Source organism: Triticum aestivum, chromosome 6D (genome assembly GCF_018294505.1).
Source record: "Triticum aestivum cultivar Chinese Spring chromosome 6D, IWGSC CS RefSeq v2.1, whole genome shotgun sequence".
In the NCBI taxonomy this organism is placed as follows: Eukaryota; Viridiplantae; Streptophyta; class Magnoliopsida; order Poales; family Poaceae; genus Triticum; species Triticum aestivum.
The window spans coordinates 469,777,668-469,798,072 of record NC_057811.1 but is presented as its reverse complement, the minus strand read 5'-3'; the positions used below and the strand labels follow the sequence as shown (position 1 = coordinate 469,798,072).

General features: G+C 42.9%; 2 long non-coding RNA genes across 2 annotated transcripts; both read left to right on the top strand.

Moving 5' to 3' along the window:
- Positions 1-10,452: 10,452 nt before the first annotated feature.
- On the top strand, positions 10,453-12,078 carry LOC123145976 (uncharacterized). The gene is made up of 3 exons (XR_006472571.1): positions 10,453-10,565; positions 11,012-11,129; positions 11,496-12,078. It is a non-coding gene; the product is annotated as an uncharacterized lncRNA (long non-coding RNA).
- A 1,603-nt stretch (positions 12,079-13,681) lies between these two features.
- LOC123145975 (uncharacterized) lies at positions 13,682-14,894 on the top strand. The gene is made up of 2 exons (XR_006472570.1): positions 13,682-14,150; positions 14,477-14,894. It is a non-coding gene; the product is annotated as an uncharacterized lncRNA (long non-coding RNA).
- Positions 14,895-20,405: the final 5,511 nt, after the last annotated feature.

Sequence of the window (20,405 nt, the reverse complement as noted above, 5' to 3'; positions counted from 1 at the left end):
TCAAAGAATCAACATCAGGAGAAATTCTATCAACCTTCCTAGCCAATTCATCAACTTTAAGCAATTTTTCTTCAAGCGAACCATTGAAATTCTTTTGTGAATTCATAAATTCTTTAACACTAGTCTCAAATTCAGAAGGCATATTATTAAAATTTCCATAAGAATTGTTGTAGGAATTACCATAATTATTAGAGGAATTACTAGGATACGGCCAAGGATTAAAGTTTCCTCTATACGCGTTGTTACCAAAAATATTCCTACCAACAAAATTCACATCCATAGATTCATTATTATTCTCAATCAAAGTAGACAAAGGCATATCACTAGGATCAGAAGAGACACTCTTAGTAGCAAATAATTTCATAGGTTCATCCATCTTTCCACTCAAAACATTAATTTCTTCTATCGCATGCACTTTTTTATTAGTAGATCTTTCAATGTGCCATTGAGAATAATTAACCATAATATTATCTAGGAATTTAGTAGCTTCTCCTAAAGTGATTTCCATAAAAGTGCCTCCCGCGGCCAAATCTAAAAGATTTCTAGAAGCAAAATTCAATCCGGCATAAATTTTTTGTATAATCATCCACAAATTCGAACCATGAGTAGGGCAATTACGTATCATTAATTTCATCCTCTCCCAAGCTTGTGCAACATGTTCATGATCAAGTTGCTTAAAATTCATAATATCGTTTCTAAGAGAGATAATCTTAGCAGGAGGAAAATATTTAGAGATAAAAGCATCTTTGCACATATTCCAAGAATCAATACTATTTTTAGGCAAAGACGAAAACCAAGCTTTAGCACGATCTCTAAGCGAAAAAGGAAATAGCTTCAATTTAACAATATCATTGTCCACATCTTTCTTCTTTTGCATATCACACAAATCAACGAAGCTATTTAGATGGGTAGCGGCATCTTCACTAGGAAGGCCGGCGAATTGATCTTTCATGACAAGATTCAATAAAGCGGTATTAATTTCACAAGATTCAGTATTGGTAAGAGGAAAAATTGGAGTGCTAAGGAAATCATTGTTGTTGGTATTGGTAAAGTCACACAATTTGGTATTATCTTGAGCCATCGTGACAAGCAAGCAATCCAACACACGAGCAAACAAGAAGCGAGCAAAAAAGAGGCGAACAGAAAAGAGAGGGCGAATAAAATGGCAAGGGTGAAGTGGGGGAGAGGAAAACGAGAGGCAAATGGCAAATAATGTAATGCGGGAGATAAGGGTTTGTGATGGGTACTTTGTATGTTGACTTTTGCGTAGACTCCCCGGCAACGGCGCCAGAAATCCTTCTTGCTACCTCTTGAGCACTGCGTTGGTTTTCCCTTGAAGAGGAAAGGGTGATGCAGTAAAGCAGCGTAAGTATTTCCCTCAGTTTTTGAGAACCAAGGTATCAATCCAGTAGGAGGCCACGCACGAGTCCCTCGCACCTACACAAACAAATAAATCCTCGCAACCAACGCGATAAGGGGTTGTCAATCCCTACACGGTCACTTACGAGAGTGAGATCTGATAGAAATGATATGATAATATTTTTGGTATTTTTATGATAAAGATGCAAAGTAAAATAAAAGGCAATGAAAATAGCTTGTTGTTGGAAGATTAATATGATGGAAAATAGACCCGGGGGCCATAGGTTTCACTAGTGGCTTCTCTCAAGAGCATAAGTATTACGGTGGGTGAACAAATTACTGTTGAGCAATTGACAGAATTGAGCATAGTTATGAGAATATCTAGGTATGATCATGTATATAGGCATCACGTCCGAGACAAGTAGACCGACTCCTGCCTGCATCTACTACTATTACTCCACACATCGACCGCTATCCAGCATGCATCTAGAGTATTAAGTTCATAAGAACAGAGTAACGCTTTAAGCAAGATGACATGATGTAGAGGGATAAACTCATGCAATATGATATAAACCCCATCTTGTTATCCTCGATGGCAACAATACTATATGTGCCTTGCTGCCCCTACTGTCACTGGGAAAGGACACCGCAAGATTGAACCTAAGCCAAGCACTTCTCCCATTGCAAGAAAGATCAATCTAGTAGGCCAAACCAAACTGATAATTCGAAGAGACTTGCAAAGATAACCAATCATACATAAAAGAATTCAGAGAAGATTCAAATATTGTTCATAGATAAACTTGATCATAAACCCACAATTCATCGGTCTCAACAAACACACCGCAAAAGAAGATTACATCGAATAGATCTCCACAAGAGAGGGGGAGAACATTGTATTGAGATCCAAAAAGAGAGAAGAAGCCATCTAGCTAATAACTATGGACCCGAAGGTCTGAAGGTAAACTACTCACACTTCATCGGAGAGGCTATGGTGTTGATGTAGAAGCCCTCCGTGATCGATGCCCCCTCCGGCGGAGCTCCGGAACAGGCCCCAAGATGGGATCTCATGGGTACAGAAGGTTGCGGCGGTGGAATTAGGTTTTTGGCTCCGTATCTGGTAGTTTGGGGGTATGTAGGTATATATAGGAGGAAGAAGTACGCCGGTGGAGCAACATGGGGCCCACGAGGGTGGAGGGCGCGCCTGGGGGGGGGGGGGGGTAGGCGCGCCCCCCTACCTCGTGCCCTCCTGGTTGATGTCTTGACATAGGGTCCAAGTCCTCTGGATCACGTTCGTTCCGAAAATCACGTTCCCAAAGGTTTCATTCCGTTTGGACCCCATTTGATATTCTTTTTCTACGAAACTCTGAAATAGGCAAAAAAAACAACAATTCTGGAGAGAGCAACAGATTTGTTGGAAATCATACATACAGATGTATGTGGTCCGATGAATATTGAGGCTCGTGGCGGATATCATTATTTTCTCACATTCTCAGATGATTTGAGCAGATATGGGTATATCTACTTAATGAAACATAAGTCTGAAACATTTGAAAAGTTCAAAGAATTTCAGAGTGAAGTTGAAAATCATCGTAACAAGAAAATAAAGTTTCTACGATCTGATCGTGGAGGAGAATATTTGAGTTATGAGTTTGGTCTTCATTTGAAACAATGCGGAATAGTTTCGCAACTCACGACACCCGGAACACCACAGCATAATGGTGTGTCTGAACGTCGTAATCGTACTCTACTAGATATGGTGCGATCTATGATGTCTCTTACTGATTTACCGCTATCGTTTTGGGGTTATGCTTTAGAGACGGCCGCATTCACGTTAAATAGGGCACCATCAAAATCCGTTGAGACGACACCTTATGAACTGTGGTTTGGCAAGAAACCAAAGTTGTCATTTCTTAAAGTTTGGGGCTGCGATGCTTATGTGAAAAAGCTTCAACCTGATAAGCTCGAACCCAAATCGGAGAAATGTGTCTTCATAGGATATCCGAAGGCAAGACTTTTGTTGCTAAATTTGGAATCTTTCTGGAGAAGGAGTTTCTCTCGAAAGAAGTGAGTGGGAGGAAAGTAGAACTTGATGAGGTAACTGTACCTACTCCCTTATTGGAAAGTAGTTCATCGCAGAAACCGGTTTCTGCGACACCTACACCAATTAGTGAGGAAGTTAATGATGATGATCATGAAACTTCAGATCAAGTTATTACTGAACCTCGTAGGTCAACCAGAGTAAGATCCGCACCAGAGTGGTACGGTAATCCTATTCTGGAAGTTATGTTACTAGACCATGACGAACCTACGAACTATGAAGAAGCAATGGTGAGCCCAGATTCCGCGAAATGGCTTGAGGCCATGAAATCTGAGATGGGATCCATGTAGGAGAACAAAGTGTGGACTTTGGTTGACTTGCCCGATGATCGGCAAGCCATTGAGAATAAATGGATCTTCAAGAAGATGACTGGCGCTGACGGTAATGTTACTGTCTATAAAGCTCGAATTGTTGCAAAAGGTTTTCGAGAAGTTCAAGGGATTGAATACGATGAGACCTTCTCACCCGATGCGATGCTTAAGTCTGTCCGAATCATGTTAGCAATTGACGCATTTTATGATTATGAAATTTGGCAAATGGATGTAAAAACTGCATTCCTGAATGGATTTCTGGAAGAAGAGTTGTATATGATGCAGCCGGAAGGTTTTGTCGATCCAAATGGAGCTAACAAAGTGTGCAAGCTCCAGCGATCTATTTATGGACTGGTGCAAGCCTCTCGGAGTTGGAATAAACGCTTTGATAGTGTGATCAAAGCATTTGGTTCTGTGCAAACTTTTGGAGAAGCCTGTATTTACAAGAAAGTGAGTGGGAGCTCTGTAGCATTTCTAATATTATATGTGGATGACATATTGCTGATTGGAAATGATATAGAATTTCTGAATAGCATAAAGGGATACTCGAATAAGAGTTTTTCAATGAAAGACCTCGGTGAAGCTGCGTATATATTGGGCATCAAGATCTATAGAGATAGATCAAGACGCTTAATTGGACTTTCACAAAGCACATACCTTGACAAAATGAAGGGTTCTTGCCTGTGTTACAAGGTGTGAAGTTGAGTAAGACTCAATGCCCGACCACTGCAGAAGATAGAGAGAAAATGAAAGATGTTCCCTATGCTTCAGCCATAGGCTCTATCATGTATGCAATGCTGTGTACCAGACCTGATGTGTGCCTTGCTATAAGTCTAGCAGGGAGGTACCAAAGTAATCCAGGAGTGGATCACTGGACAGCGGTCAAGAACATCCTGAAATACCTGAAAAGGACTAAGGATATGTTTCTCGTTTATGGAGGTGACAAAGAGCTCATCGTAAATGGTTATTGATGCAAGCTTTGACACTGATCTGGACGATTCTAAATCGCAAACCAGATACGTGTTTACATTGAACGGTGGAGCTGTCAGTTGGTGCAGTTCTAAACAAAGAGTCGTGGCGGGATCTACGTGTGAAGCGGGATACATAGCTGCTTCGGAAGCAGCAAATGAAGGAGTCTGGATGAAGGAGTTCATATCCAACCTAGTTGTCATACCTAGTGCATCGGGTCCAATGAAAATATTTTATGACAATACTGGTGCAATTGCCTTGGCGAAGGAATCCAGATTTCACAAGAGAACCAAGCACATCAAGAGACGCTTCAATTCCATCCGGGATTTAGTCCAGGTGGGAGACATAGAAATTTGCAAGATACATACGGATCTGAATGTTGCAGACCCGTTAACTAAACCTCTTCCACGAGCAAAACATGATCAACACCAAGGCTCCATGGGTGTTAGAATCATTACTGTGTAATCTAGATTATTGACTCTAGTGCAAGTGGGAGACTGAAGGAAATATGCCCTAGAGGCAATAATAAAGTTATTATTTATTTTCTTATATCATGATAAATGTTTATTATTCATGCTAGAATTGTATTAACCGGAAATGTAATACTTGTGTGAATACATAGACAAACAGAGTGTCACTAGTATGCCTCTACTTGACTAGCTCGTAAATCAAAGATGGTTATGTTTTCCTAGCCATTGACATGGGTTGTCATTTGATTAACGGGGTCACATCATTAGGAGAATGATGTGATTGACTTGACCCATTCCGTTAGCTTAGCACTCGATCGTTTAGTATGTTGCTATTGCTTTCTTCATGACTTATACATGTTCCTATGACTATGAGATTATGCAGCTCCCGTTTACCGGAGGAACACTTTGTGTGCTACCAAACGTCACAACGTAACTGGGTGATTATAAAGGTGCTCTACAGGTGTCTCCGAAGGTACTTGTTGGGTTGGCGTATTTCGAGATTAGGATTTGTCACTCCGATTGTCGGAGAGGTATCTCTGGGCCCACTCGGTAATGCACATCACTTAAGCCTTGCAAGCATTGCAACTAATGAGTTAGTTGCGGGATGATGTATTACGGAACGAGTAAAGAGACTTACCGGTAACGAGATTGAACTAGGTATTGAGATACCGACGATCGAATCTCGGGCAAGTAACATACCGATGACAAAGGGAACAACGTATGTTGTTATGCGGTCTGACCGATAAAGATCTTCGTAGAATATGTGGGAGCCAATATGAGCATCCAGGTTCCTCTATTGGTTATTGACCGGAGACGTGTCTCGGTCATGTCTACATAGTTCTCGAACCCGTAGGGTCCGCACGCTTAACGTTTCGATGACAGTTATATTATGAGTTTATATGTTTTGATGTACTGAAGGTTGTTCGGAGTCCCGTATGTGATCACGGACATGACGAGGAGTCTCGAAATGGTCAAGACATGAAGATTGATATATTGGATGCCTATATTTGGATATCGGAAGTGTTCCGGGTGAAATCGCGATTTTACCGGAGTACCGGAGGGGTTACCGGAACCCCCCGGTGGTTAATGGGCCATAGTGGGTCTTAGTGGAGAAGAGGAGAGGCGGCCAGGGCAAGGGCCGCACGCCCCTCCCGCACGGACATGACCGGGAGTAGGACTCCTCCTGGCCGGCCGCACCTCCCCCTTGCTCCTTTATATACGGGGGCAGGGGGGCACCCTAGAGACACAACAATTGATCGTTTGATCTTTTAGCCGTGTGCGGTGCCCCCCTCCACCATAGTCCACCTCGATAATACTGTAGCGGTGCTTAGGCGAAGCCCTGCGTCGGTAGAACATCATCATCGTCACCACGCCGTCGTGCTGACGAAACTCTCCCTCAACACTCGGCTGGATCGGAGTTCGAGGGACATCATCGGGCTGAACGTGTGCTGAACTCGGAGGTGCCGTGCGTTCGGTACTTGATCGGTCAAATCGTGAAGACGTACGACTACATCAACCGCGTTGTGCTAACGCTTCCGCTTTCTGTCTACGAGGGTACGTGGACAACACTCTCCCCTCTCGTTGCTATGCATCACCATGATCCTGCGTGTGCATAGGAATTTTTTTGAAATTACAACATGAAATTGCTAGGGGGCATGTTTGGTTTAATGTAAAGTTGACATATATATATATATATATAGACACAAGTTTTCCTGATTCATGTGTATATAACCAAACTCGTCCAAAAGATAGCATATGGAAAGATTGACTACAGACATATATATACAGATCAAGGATTAACCTGGACCAACGGATGTGCGTAGGCTGATAAGTGCGCACATGAACGCTCAGGAGGCGTGCCAATGGCCCGCCCTATGCCACGTGTCTTTTACTGTGACGAAGGGGAAAAGGTTAAAAACGCGTCCAGCCATCGATCCCCTCATTTTCCCCATCTCCCATTTTCTCTTCCCTGAGTGGCGGCTAGGGTTAGCGCGATCGCCGCCTCATCCCCGCACGCAACCTCTCCTTTCGGCTCTCCTCCGCGGCTCCATCTCCTCCTCTGGCGGCATCCAACCCATCGTCTTCTCCTACTTCCCTCTCTTATTCTTCTGTGCCTCGACGAGGTGGGTAAGCCGGTGCACACACAAAGGGTGGTTGAGGCTGTGGCTCCGATGCGGGCGTCGTGGAGGTGGAGTCGGTTCTGCAGCAGAAGGAGGTGGACGGCCGCGACAACAGCTTTAGCTTTGATGAGTTCCATCACCTCCATTGCTATCGCAGGTTCGTTTCGTTGCTTGCTTGCCGTTGGGTCCAATCAAGGCTCTGTTTTGGTTGCCTGGTTCGACGGTTCCACTCTGCCTGCGTCGATCTGGCATCTGTTTGGATTTTGGATCTGGAACATTTAGGAGGTTGTTCTGGATTGCTACGCTCTGTAGTGACAGGATTCGTGTTTCATATATTGCAAGAGATGAAATTGAGAGACTGATGTGAATTCGTTTGTGTGTAGATTTTGTCAGTTATAGGATTGGATGTTTATGAAGTTTCTCTTACTGTCCTGCAGGTTAGCCGATTGATGTATTTGATTGCTGGCCCTTTTGTGTTGGCTGATGGTGGCGAGATGAAATATGAATTAAACCTGATGCTGGGACAATAAGTATTTGTACTATAGATCCACTAAACATTGTATTGAAATAGCAGGCTACATATCTATCTAATATGCATCTGTGGTACAAGGTGTATCATGTTTCCTGACAGAGAACAATAAAGATAAGTTGGTGACACAAAGTACTGAATAAAAAACACTTCTAATGATCTATATAATGTGAAATCTTTTTGTATGTGTAGATTTATCGAATAATATCATAATTCTGATATGTAGTTTCCTTCTGTTGGGTATCTCACGTAGCATGATATGAAGCTTCTGAATAATTGGTTGCAGAGTTCTCGTATGTGTCTTGGAGTTCCAAACTTCACATTCATTGAGCTTAATTTTTATATATCGCTTATGTCTTTCCAGTCATGCAGTCGCAGGTTCTCCATTTCATGATTTTAATAGTTGACGGGGTGAGAAAATTCATGGCAAGAGCCATGGTTTATCTCAGATGTGTAAAGGGAAATATATTTGTTGACCCAAAAATCACACTACACTGTTGCAATTTCTCTGTCGAAAAGGTATGCAGAAGCCAATAGTACACAAAATATTTCTGTCGCCTAGAGATTTACTGGTTGTCTAAAAAAGCACCCAAAACTGATTGAAAAAGAAATAGATGCTGCTAAGTTGCATCCATTTGATATTTAGGGATGTCGCAAGATTGTACATATTCAGTTCCAATAAGAATAACATTTATCCCAACCTATGTCTTTGCAGTGCCTCGACGAAAGCAAAATTGGCCTCCCGTGCTATGATGACGCGAAGAATGGGACAATTTGCTCGATCAGTTTCAAATCAGAAACAAAAATTTGAGAAATTTGTTGGATAAGTACTGATATGGTGCTTTTCTAAGAAAGTAGGCATCCTATATATTTTTTCCTTACATACCACTATCCTTTAGTAGTATTGGTATTTACTTTCTCATTTGCATAATGATATAGTCATTTATGGGCCTTTACCAATGAAGTGGTAATATTAGATATGGGTAATTGGGTCATGGATAATTAATTAATTATTGGCTCGTATTAACTCTGGAGCATCTTCAAATTTCTCAGTTATGTTTTCTAAAAGTTTTCCCTTTGGTATAAATGAGAAGCTAGAAAACAATATTTGTTTGCTGGCAAGTAAAATATGGTCCCCCCTTCTGTAACTTCTTAGTGTATTCTGTTTCTTTCATGGGAGTTCAATTAGACACAGTCGTTGTTGCTTTTGTATGCTGGAACTTAGCCAAAGGAGGTTGCTTGGTTGATATATTATCTTAAAAAGTTCCACTGAGAATTTGGAATGAAGTGCTTGATTGGAAATCCCTAAGCAAAACTTTGGTACTGCTTCATTGGATATCGGTTACATTATGATGTATTGCAAATTTTCGTACTACTTATTTGATGAATTAATGCTTCTACATATTTGTAGGTTGTGTTAGTTGACTTTGTTGAAAGAAATGAATAATTTGAAACTAGATGGCATGTTCTCTTAATCAAGATTATTTCTTGGTGCAGATTATATGATTATTAATGCAGGTCCATGCTCTACTCTGATGGCTGAGGTTGGATACACTTGCTACATGTTTATTTAATTTTATTCTATTGGAGGATTCAAACTCTAGACTGATGAAGTGGTGCATTTTGAATTTTCTTCTTAGATATTGTGAATGGTCTACTGAAGGTATCAATAATAATACATACTTTACATAGTCAAGATTCATACTTTCCTTATTACATGTTGGTTTATATCCCCTACATATGTGATGTGTGTTTAGCTTATCGACTATTCTTAAGTGAATCTTATGTGGTATTGCAGGACTAACTTTTCTTTAGACAATTTTGTAATCTTTAGTTCATTTTGGGTCATTTCCATTGCCTGTTAGTGTTTTTCGCTAGAGTGCTTTGCAGGCAGTTGTTTGAAATAGAACCTTCCAGCCAACTTACTTCTCCAATAGTACATTCTTGTTGAGTTTGGTTGGACGTTCTCCAAAGTAAATTTGGGAGAACAATAAACCATACTTTCTATGTTTTGAAACTAAAGCTGGCCATGATTAATTCTTTTCAAGTTGATAGTCTATCAGAGTTTGAATTTGCTTTTGTATAGCAATATGGAAGTATATTATTTCATCATATTTTCCTAAAGTAGCTTCTGATTTGTTCACATTTGTAGAACTACACAATCTGCACATTCCTTCTCTTCTCCTAATCAATTTCATCTCAAATTAGGCTTTATCCCCTGATTAGCATTCTGAGCTACTTAAATTTCTTCGCCCACATGTTTGATTTAGGTTTTTGTTTAGACATGACAAATGTTTGCAAGTTATAGACGCCACGCCTGCCGCTGTCGGGGAGCTCCTGCCTGCGCTGCAAGCCTCATGACCTTGCAAACTCGCTCGTGCTGCTTAAACTATATGGCCTCTCCCTACTCAGGATGGACTGCTTCGTGCAGATTCACTCTTCTTTGCCTGAAGGCTCCTGTGTATCCAGGACCGGCACAAGGAAAATTCTGGGATGAAGTATGTACCATTTTCTTCAATATTTCATTTCCTTCAATATTTCATCAATGCATGGGTATAAACTGAACATTGTATATTGTGACCTATGTAGGAAAAAAAGCGAAAATGCAAATAGATGACAAATCCCAACTTATTCCTTTGGCCATTTCTGTAACCAAAGCTATTGGCTGGCCAACACAAAGGAGCTGAAATTTCATAGCGACAAAAATAGGTATTTAATATCTTTTTCAGATAGTTCTCATTTAGGGTAGTGGTTCTAGGTTTATATTCAGAATTGTTCTTTTCTGTAAAATTTCCTTGAAGAAATATGTGCGTACTGCTTCTAGAATTATATTGTACCATATTTTACCACCACCTGCCTCAACTTTTTGTTCCGAAGGTTGATCTTAATTTCCTGATATTGTCTACTCCGTATATTTCATAATAATAACTGATAATCCCTCTCTAAATTAACCCGGCCAGATTGCTATGTAGACAACTCTTACTGAATTGATCTATGTCAGCTCATGCTCTCAAGCGGTCAAGAGGTCATTGTGTGTTCAGTCTTCTCTACAGATTAATTAGTTTGTTCAACCCAACAGTCTTATCTACATATATCTAACCACATCAGGAGTTCTGACATGTTTATAGCTGAATTAATCTTTATACATATGGCAGGTGCTGGAGGTACCATGCAAGCAAGCATGGCGACCACGATCATGCTGCAGTGGCTGGGTTATATCCCCTCCCGCTAGCTGAGGATGGGCTCGATGATGGTGCTCCTACCCTTACACATGTATTAGCTTCTGCACTGTCTCTTTGTCTCTCTATTACCTTGCCTCCCCACTTATGCTTTGAATTTGCTCTTTGCTTGGCAAGATTAATGTGAGGTGTTTAATTTATGTTCATAAACTAAAAAAATGATGCCTGGTGAGATTTTAGGTGTATCCACCAATAATAGCTTTTGGAATAATGTTAATACAGTTTGCTCTTTGCTGCCCAGTACTTATGAATATAGATTGGTCACTCCACTGCATGTTACTCTGTGTGAGGTGGGCTTAAATTTCTTGTTCAGGTCATGTGTTTCAAGAACATACATATGGATAATTTGAGATTTTTGGTCATTTGTATTTGGCTGTTTCATTCTTCTATAAAACTGCAGGTATATTCCCACATTGAACTCGATTATTGCAATGATTGGGTTGATTTGGACATACTGTGCCTTGAATGACTTTTCCCGTTGGGCAATTCAAATGATGGAAGCCTCTTCGGACCCTTCCACCTCTCCGGCCTCACCACTGGAGACTCGGATGCGAGAACCGCCACCGCCGCCGCCGTGTCTGTCGGTGACGCTCACACAAGAATCCAGAGGCAGTACCTTGGTCCTCTCCCTGAGAACAACAGCTCTCTCATGATGCGGTCGCGGCCCGAGGGTGGCGGGACTGACGCCACCGTCCATGCCATGTTCTGGCTGATCCCCAAGGCTCCTTGCCGATGTCCAACCAGCGCCACACAGCCAATGGTACTGCTGACATGAGGACGCCCACCCTCGAGCTTTTTGACCTGAGCCTGATGGACAAGGTCATACGGGCATCTGATTTTGATTTGCTATGTGCTCTCTTTTCACAAGTGTAGCTTTTTGTGTTATAAAACTATGCTACCGATTGTTCTTTGTTGATATTTCCCTACTTGTGTCCTGATTAATGGATCTGAGGTAGTTAGAAGTCACTGAATAACTACTTATACTATTGTGTCAGCCGTCACTGGCTACAATTGTTTATATGATACTTGTACTATTATACATGAACTGAGCACACTTGGTACAAAATAGGAGAGTGGAAGGGGTGTGTCCTACCTAGCACCGCCGAGCTTCTGCTCAGGCGGCGCGCCATGCACGTGCCCCAACCACTAGTAGAAACATCAAGAGGCGGTCCCAACACTCACAGAAAGATCAAGAGGCGAGACATATGGGCAAGCATGGCGGAGGAGGTACGGATGAGAGCACCGGTGGGTGGCCGGCAATGGAACGACGGACCAGCAGCCAACCTCCCATCACTAAGAGAAAATTTGGGGTCGAGGCGGACCGGACGACCTGGCGGAGGAAGTCTGGAGGAGAGCAACAATGCGCGCAGGTCGACTCAGCTCTGTCTTGCTGGAAGATCTGGGTGCTCGGCAATTGAACCGCGGCCCGACCTGCGACCCAACAGCCAGGGTGTCGTCGGAGGCAAGGCAGATCGACGGTCTTGTGAGAGGATGGCAGCACCTAAGGCTGGCTATAGTGAGGGTAACATAAGTAGTAACATGCACTTGGGACTCGCAAACAATTAAAAAAGAGAGATGGTTATAGTAACATAGGTAGATACCGTAACATAATAAATGTTAAGCTAGTATGTGTCATGCATGCAATAAATGAGACTATCTATGGTACTAATTAACATAATAAATGTTAGGCTAGTACTCCCTCCGTTCCTAAATACTTGTCTTTCTAGGCATTTCAAATGACTATCACATACGGATGTATGTTGACATATTTTAGAGTGTAGATTCACTCATTTTACTCCGTATGTAGTCACTTGTTGAAATGCCTAAAAAGACAAGTATTTAGGAACGGAGGGAGTATGTGTCATGCATGGCAATAAATGAGACTACCTATGATACTAATCTATGATACTATGCACTATGAATGTAGTATCATACACTAGTATCATATGCATGATACTAGTATATGATACTCCCCACTATGACCAGCCTAAAAACAAAGGCGATGCCCACCCTGTTAAATCCAGCGATTCTTTATCAATTGCAGGGTAACGGAGGGACCGTAATGTGGCTGATTAATGCTGCAGTTTCATCTGGCATATGAGAGGTTACGGTTGCGACGGCGGAAGAGATAACGACGGGGATGAGAGTCGCGGCGCAGGGAAGATGACCGTGAGTGGGAACCTAACAGGCATGGGCTACAGCCCACATACCATATGTTGATTTCGGTAGCCAGCCCAACAGCGACAGATCCAACTCTAGCCCACGTACGAAAGGACAGTGCGACCGAAGAATCGAATCGTTATTTTCCACTTAGCGGTGGCAAGTCTCAGTAAATTGCACAAAACATGATCAGACGGCTGCAAACTCTTGAACTCTTTTGCATCAACGGCTATAACAATTGGGATGACGTGGCTGCACGAGGATTTAGGAAAATCAGCTAGTGGGGTGCCCCTATTTAGATATAGAAGATGTAAGATGCCATCATGGCTACTTTATTGCATAGGTAGAATAGTTACTCCCTCCGTCCGGAAAAAGTTGTCACCGTGGTCATTTTGCGAAAAAAAACCTTTAGCTTTCTCCGACCAAACCCGCGATCCATCGTCTCCGACACAGCGCAGCACCACCATGCCGTTCCGCCGCGCCGCTCCACCGTTTCTCCGCGACGCCGGCGACGCCTTGCAGCTCCACCACGCCGCGCCGCGAAGCTTCACCGTTCCCCGCGCAGCACCCCTCTCCCCCACGCACCTCCCCCGTTCCCCTTTCCCCATCCCTAAATTTCCCACCTTTTCCCCATCCCCTTCCTCGACTGCCTCGTTGCTGACGTCGCCGTGCTACGGACGACACGGGGTCGCTCATGGATTCACCAACGAGCTGCGCTATCATCCTCTCCCCTCTCCTTTTGGGATGCGGGTGCGGATCCCCATTGACCTGTGGATCCTCCGGTCTTCCCTTCCTGCAACAGCCCATGGAAGATGTCTGTGGCGAGCGAGCTGAGCAGGTTGGATCACCAGAACGGCGCCGCCGTCGCGCCGTCCTTCCAGCCGACCTGCCCGTGGTTAGTGGTAGTCTGATCCCAATGACACTGAATACTCCTATAGGCCATGAACATTGAACCTTTATTTCAGTGAAACCACAATGACAATGTCAGTACAGTGCATAAAAACTGAATCTTTAATCCCAGTTCACTAGTGTGAGCATTGTATCAACTGTTAGAATTTTGAGATGACTCCTTACTGTACTTTCCTTTTGAGTTAACTTGCCCATGCCCATGCCTTCCTTTTTGTTAACTTAATTTTAGTTAATTAACAAATGTTTCTTTTAAGTTACTGCTATGGAAGTGAGTTAATTCCCATGCTGATGCCCATGCGCATATCATTTCAGTCAATCATGCGCATAACCCTGACAACGACGGCTCCTCCTCAACATCCCAGGCTCCTCCTCCATGTCCAAGTGCCCAAGTGCTCTTCAAGTCTGTAGGTCCTTCTCCTCGTGCCCAAAGTCTGGAAATTTTGATCTTTTTGGAACCATTTGTCTCTGAAGCAAAATAATGTGCAGTAAGATTCTGCCATTATGTTAACATTATGTGCAGTAAGATTCTGCCATTTTGTGTATCTGAAGCAAAATAATGTGCAGTAAGATTCTGCCATTATGTTAACATTATGTGCAGTAAGATTCTGCCATTTTGTGTTTCTGCATTTCAATTGTCAACGCATATTGATCTGTGTATTGAACAAAACATATAGGCTGTTCTTCGAAAGTTTGAGTATTGATTTCAGAAAGAAAAAAAGTGTTGCACTTAATGTATTGACAGTACTGATGCTGATGTTAATTTGGACGCCTTGAAGGATTTATTTATCCTTTTTTGTTAAAATGGTGGAAGGCTCAAGCAGCCCAAGTTAAGACATAAAAATTCAGATTAGAAACTAGTCCTAGTAAAAAATTAGAAAATGCCAAAATTAAGAAGCAAGTACTCCTAGTGTGGCCACTCTGTAGATGAATTAAGAAATTCCAAATTGTTTGAATTGGGACAGTTGTGGTGAATGGGTCAAGTTGTGCTAGTTAGGTCTGAAACCATGACAAAATTCAGAAAGGTCATGTAATGAAATTTGATTAATGTTGTCCTACAGTGTACTCATGTAATGAATTTTTTGCAGTAGGGCTAGTCTTTTCAAATAATTCCAAGTAATTCAAATAAATCCAAATAATTCCAAGTAATCCAAATAAATTACCTAAACATGCTCAGTTAACAGAACCTGATTGTTAACAGAACCTAAACATTTTCTTCTTTCTAATGGTTGTTCCTGGAGCAATTATGGAAATGGAGTCTGTATAAATGGAGTGTGGAAATGCATAAAGTCTGAACTGACCAAATGGTACAATGCTCAGTGTGTAAGTGTTAGGAGCCAGGGTTCTGCCGGTTCTAGGGCGGAGATTGTAGGGGAAAGATGGAGGAAGACGAGGACGAGGGCGCGGCGGCCGGGGGCTTGGGCGCCGTCCTTGCGTGGTGGAGAAGAGGCGGTGGCGGCGCAAAAGGCGGCTAGGGTTAGGTCTCCTGGCTCCCTAAGGGAAGCCGAGCAAATAATGATTGCTTCTTGCTTGATTAGATTGATACATCTCCTCCCCTTATATAGAGAGGTTTACTTGACTCCTAAGCAAACGACCCTAATAACGATAAGATCATTGGACTAAACCCCTAATAACAATAAGATAACTTGGGCCACAGCCCACTGGGCTAAGCCCCTAATATGCCGGTCATAACAGTAAGATTGATCAATTGATCAAGATTACAAAAGAATGCACACAGGGAGCATTAAAAGGCATAAAAGGAGATTTAATTTCAGGTTGATTGCTTAGTCCATCACCATAGCACTTTTTTCCTAACACACTCGACAACCATAGCACTTTACTGAACCTGTACATGCACTCCTACTGGAGTACTCCTTCAGTACATGTCCAATTGTCCAATGTAATGTAGGAGGAGGGTCAACAACAATTCAATTGTCCAGTGTCATGTAGGAGGAGGGTCAACATCAAACTACTACAGCTGAATAATTTAGTCAACTTCTTAATCCAAGAAGTTGCATGGCATTATAATCTAATCCAATAATTTAGCAAGAAGCTTTTAATCCAACAAAAGTCTGAACCTTCAGGAGCTGCGAGCTAACAAAAGTTTAAAACATTGACGTAAAGCAAGCAGTAGAGATATCATCCTCACAGACTTGTTCCTTTTTGTTTTCTTATTAATATAAACATCGTGACTGAAATTTGATCTACCACTAGATCTAGTGACAAGTGATGATAATAGGACTAAACGGGTGCAGCAACAACTTGGTAAATTCCGTTTTGTCTGAAAAACAGTTAACTGAAACTGTTAACTGTTTCTGGGATTTCTGAAACTTGGGAATGCATCACTGGGACAATTTACAGTCACTATACAGATTAGGATATTACTCACAATTCAAACTTGTGTACTGTCAAAAAGGTTCAGGCTCAATGCTGCATTGCTGAAATTACACAATAAATTTTTGGAGTACAGATTAATTGAACCCTGAAATTTTAACTGAATTTTACATCCTTCTTCCTGAGGAACACAAGCTCTAGCGGCAGCACAAGGAGCAGGGCAGAGGAGTAGCAGCACTGCCACGTGCACGGGCAGAGGGGTGGCAGCAGAGGCGTCCACCACCACCACCAGCAGCAGCCGACGGTCCTGCAGAGGAGCTCCGGGCGGAGGAGCAACAGCAGCAAGAGCAGGACCTTCTTCTTCCCCTGCTCGCCGGCGTAGCCGCTGCTGCTGGGACTGGGCGGGCCGGCGTCGCTGCAGCCGTCCTACTCCTCGAGCCCCTGGAACTCCTCCCTCCTCCGGGACGCGGCCGTGCTGCTCCCGCCCCTGGACGCGGCCGTCACGTACCCCTCATCCTCGTCTTTCCCGGTGATCTCGTGGCCGCCGGCGGCGAAGTCCGCGGGCAGTCCAGAGGCACGGAGGAAGAGCACGGCCAGGGCCTCGCTGCCGGGGGGCGGATTGGGGTCCGGATCGGGGGCCAGGGCCTCGCTGGTGGGGGCTCCAGTTCTTCTCGATGAACACGGAGCAGCAGGAGCTTGAGCAGTCTCCGTGTGGCCGGCGCAGGTTGGCCGTCGTCGATCTCTGGGCCCGACAGCTGGTGCCGGTGGTGGCTGGGGCGACCACGGTGCGGGCGGGCGGCGGGCGGGCGACGGAGGAAGGAGGTAGAAGCAGTGGGGGGCTGATTAGCAACAGTTTAAAAGGTGGAAGGGTTTTTTCACAAAATTACAAATGAACTAAGGTGCGGACAACTTTTTTCGGACGGAGGGAGTACATCGTTTGCAAGGTTTTCTACGATGACATCTAAGGGTTCATCGACCAAATTACGAGCAAGATTATTATCAAAAGCATGTTGGTCTGCGGGTCTACTGAATTTCACATTAACATTAGCGGAAAATCGTATCAACAAGTTTAAAAAAAGTCAAAACAATAATCAATATCGAGGATAAGAAGACACATACTCTTGAAATTTGGGGAGCAAATAAGAGCATTTTCTAGCTGACGGAAAAAAGGAAATATAAGTAGCATAACTAATTATATTTTCCACTTTTCACATGTTATGTGTGTCGTCCAGCACGCTTTTTCACAATTTTTAAAATACTATATATGAATTTTCGCCAAGTTACAAATACCTAGTTCACATGAACCCAAGGTGAGATTATGATTTCCCGTACAAATACTGACTTCCTGTACTTAACAATTTAAGTTTGCAACGTTTTGAAAGTTTGGAAACTGTAACAAGATGCACTCTATATTGACACAGCATCATTAATACCCTGAAACACAGAAAGAAAAATGACTCTAAATTGGCACTGCATTGTAAGATTCGGGCATTATGTGGACAGGTACGCAAGAACTCAAACAGTTCTGTCAGCACGCTGTATTGGCTATGGGCACTTGTTTCCAGCAGACAGAGAGCTCCTTGCATCCTCATCTACTGAAACCTGCACGCGCCATCCTAACTACAGAACAAAAACAATATAGCTATGCAACTGTCCATATAGATTGTAGATGAGTGCTAGTAGCCACACTGGGTAATAGTATAACCAAATTAGCTATGTTTTTCTATTATTCAGACAAAACTGCCACAGTATTACAGCTATGATAAGAAAGGTAAGCAAGGTTTAGCTTTGTACCGTCAAAAAATCTTCTACTGATAGCGTGGAATCCTGTGTGTACCCGGCTCCTTCCAACACCTTTGTCAGTACTTGCTGAAAGGCGTCAATTCAAATTGCGTTAAGTTTCAATTCCAATCCAGCAGTACAGAACAAGAGCAACATACAGAGAAGAAATGCTATAGAATTGTAAATGTAGTTTATAGGTGAGTACTAGTAATAGACACACTGGATAACAGTATAACTACTACATAAGCTATTATTTGTTTTTGTCCATATGAACCTGCCATGGTATTACAGCTCGCATAAGAGTGGTAAGCAAGGTTCAGTTATGTAGCGTCATAAAATCTTCTAATGACAGCATGCAATCCCATGCGTACCCGGCTTCTTCAAACACCTTTGTTTGTACTTGCTGAAAGGCGCCAATTCAAATCGCGTTACTTTGAGATTGTACTGTTGTATATGAGCTTGAAAAGAGCATAACACAACAAGTTCGAAGTGACACTGAAATTCTTCCTTATATAAGGGTGAACGGTTACTACATGCTAATGCTAAGTCTTAAGGATGTAACTGGTAATGAGCACTTGACTAAGAAAGGATGGGTTCCTAAATAATAATTATTTTGAACTAATAATAAAAGGCTGCATTACACAGTATTATCTTTGCACAGCATAGGCAGGCGTTACTTCGAACAGTTGAAGCTATGAAGAAACCTAGGGCAACTTAGTGTCAGGATCCCCTTCAGATGTTATGCTCACTTGATGCGTTCATCATGGCAGGATACTAATTATTTGAAGAGAAAATAAGGAAAATGTCACATTTTTTTTGTCTATTTAGTTAGTTACTTGCGAGTTAATACACTACGCCAGGAAATACAGGATTTGCATGAAATGAAAACCTCTGTTTGCTGCTCTGACATAGAATTTTGCACTGCGAAGCATGCTAATTTAAACATTTGCAGCTACAGAGAAACCTACGATTGAGTGGCATGGAGCGCTTCGGAAAAGTATTTATTCTCCCTTGATGTGTTTTTGATGTTAGGATGCCAGTTATGTGAAGAAGAAATGAGGAAACGGTCACATCTTTCTTGCTCTGACATGGATGCCCCTGTTAGAATGTTATGGGTCCCATAAAACCTCTACCAGGTCCCTGAAGGTTACTCCCCCCTTGCCCATCGATACCATACACCTTAAATGTCACTGTTCCATGAAACATAAAACAAAATCAAAACCGGAAAATGAGTTATCATGAGGGCAATAAGTTCATAATCAACATATACTCGTTTCGAAAATCAAAAGAGAGAAAAAAACAAGAAGCTAAATTCAAACATGGTTAAGCATTACACTCAATCTTTTGCTGAATGCTGACCCTTGCGCTCGCTGAAGGTAGAGAGGAAGGAAACATAATCCGTAAAGCTCAATCAATCAACCATACATAGCAACCTTTGCATGAAAGAGGAGAAATGGAAACTCAAAACCAGACCCATATCTATAGTTGCCACTGCAGAATTCCCAAAGTATAGCTTTGACGGTCAAACTTAGAGCAAGGAAAATCAACAGAGCCGGATGTTTTTGTTCGGTATATGGCATATGAGACACCAAGTTCTACGGAGAAAGAAAACTATGATGCCTTCAAATGTGGAAGATGTTAGGTTGATCTCTCTCCCGTTCGAACCCAACGGGTCGAACGGGCCCCTGACTCGCGCCCTGATCGGGGGCGCCCAACCAAACCATGGTTGGTGGGCCCCTGCGACCCGCGCTATATAAACAGAGGTGGGGGCCGGGGCACGACTTACGAGGTTAATCGCTGCCACAATCCCCACCTACAATCCCTACCGATCTAGGGTTAGCGCGGTGCTCACGGGAAGCTCCGCCACCTCGCCCATTCTCCGCCATCGCCGTGCGCCCCAGCACCACGATGGTCTCCGGCTCAAGTTCATCCACTGCTGGAGAAGGTAGGTTCACCGGATCTAATCCTACCCTACACGATCCCATGGATCTATCAATGGTATCAGACAGGTTGGGTATAGGATTTTTTCAGTTGAAATAGATCACAAAGAAAAAAGTTACCCTCCCCCAAAGAACCCTAGAAGGGCAAAGAAGAAAAGAGCGCCGCCGTAAGGCCGCGCCTGTTCCTC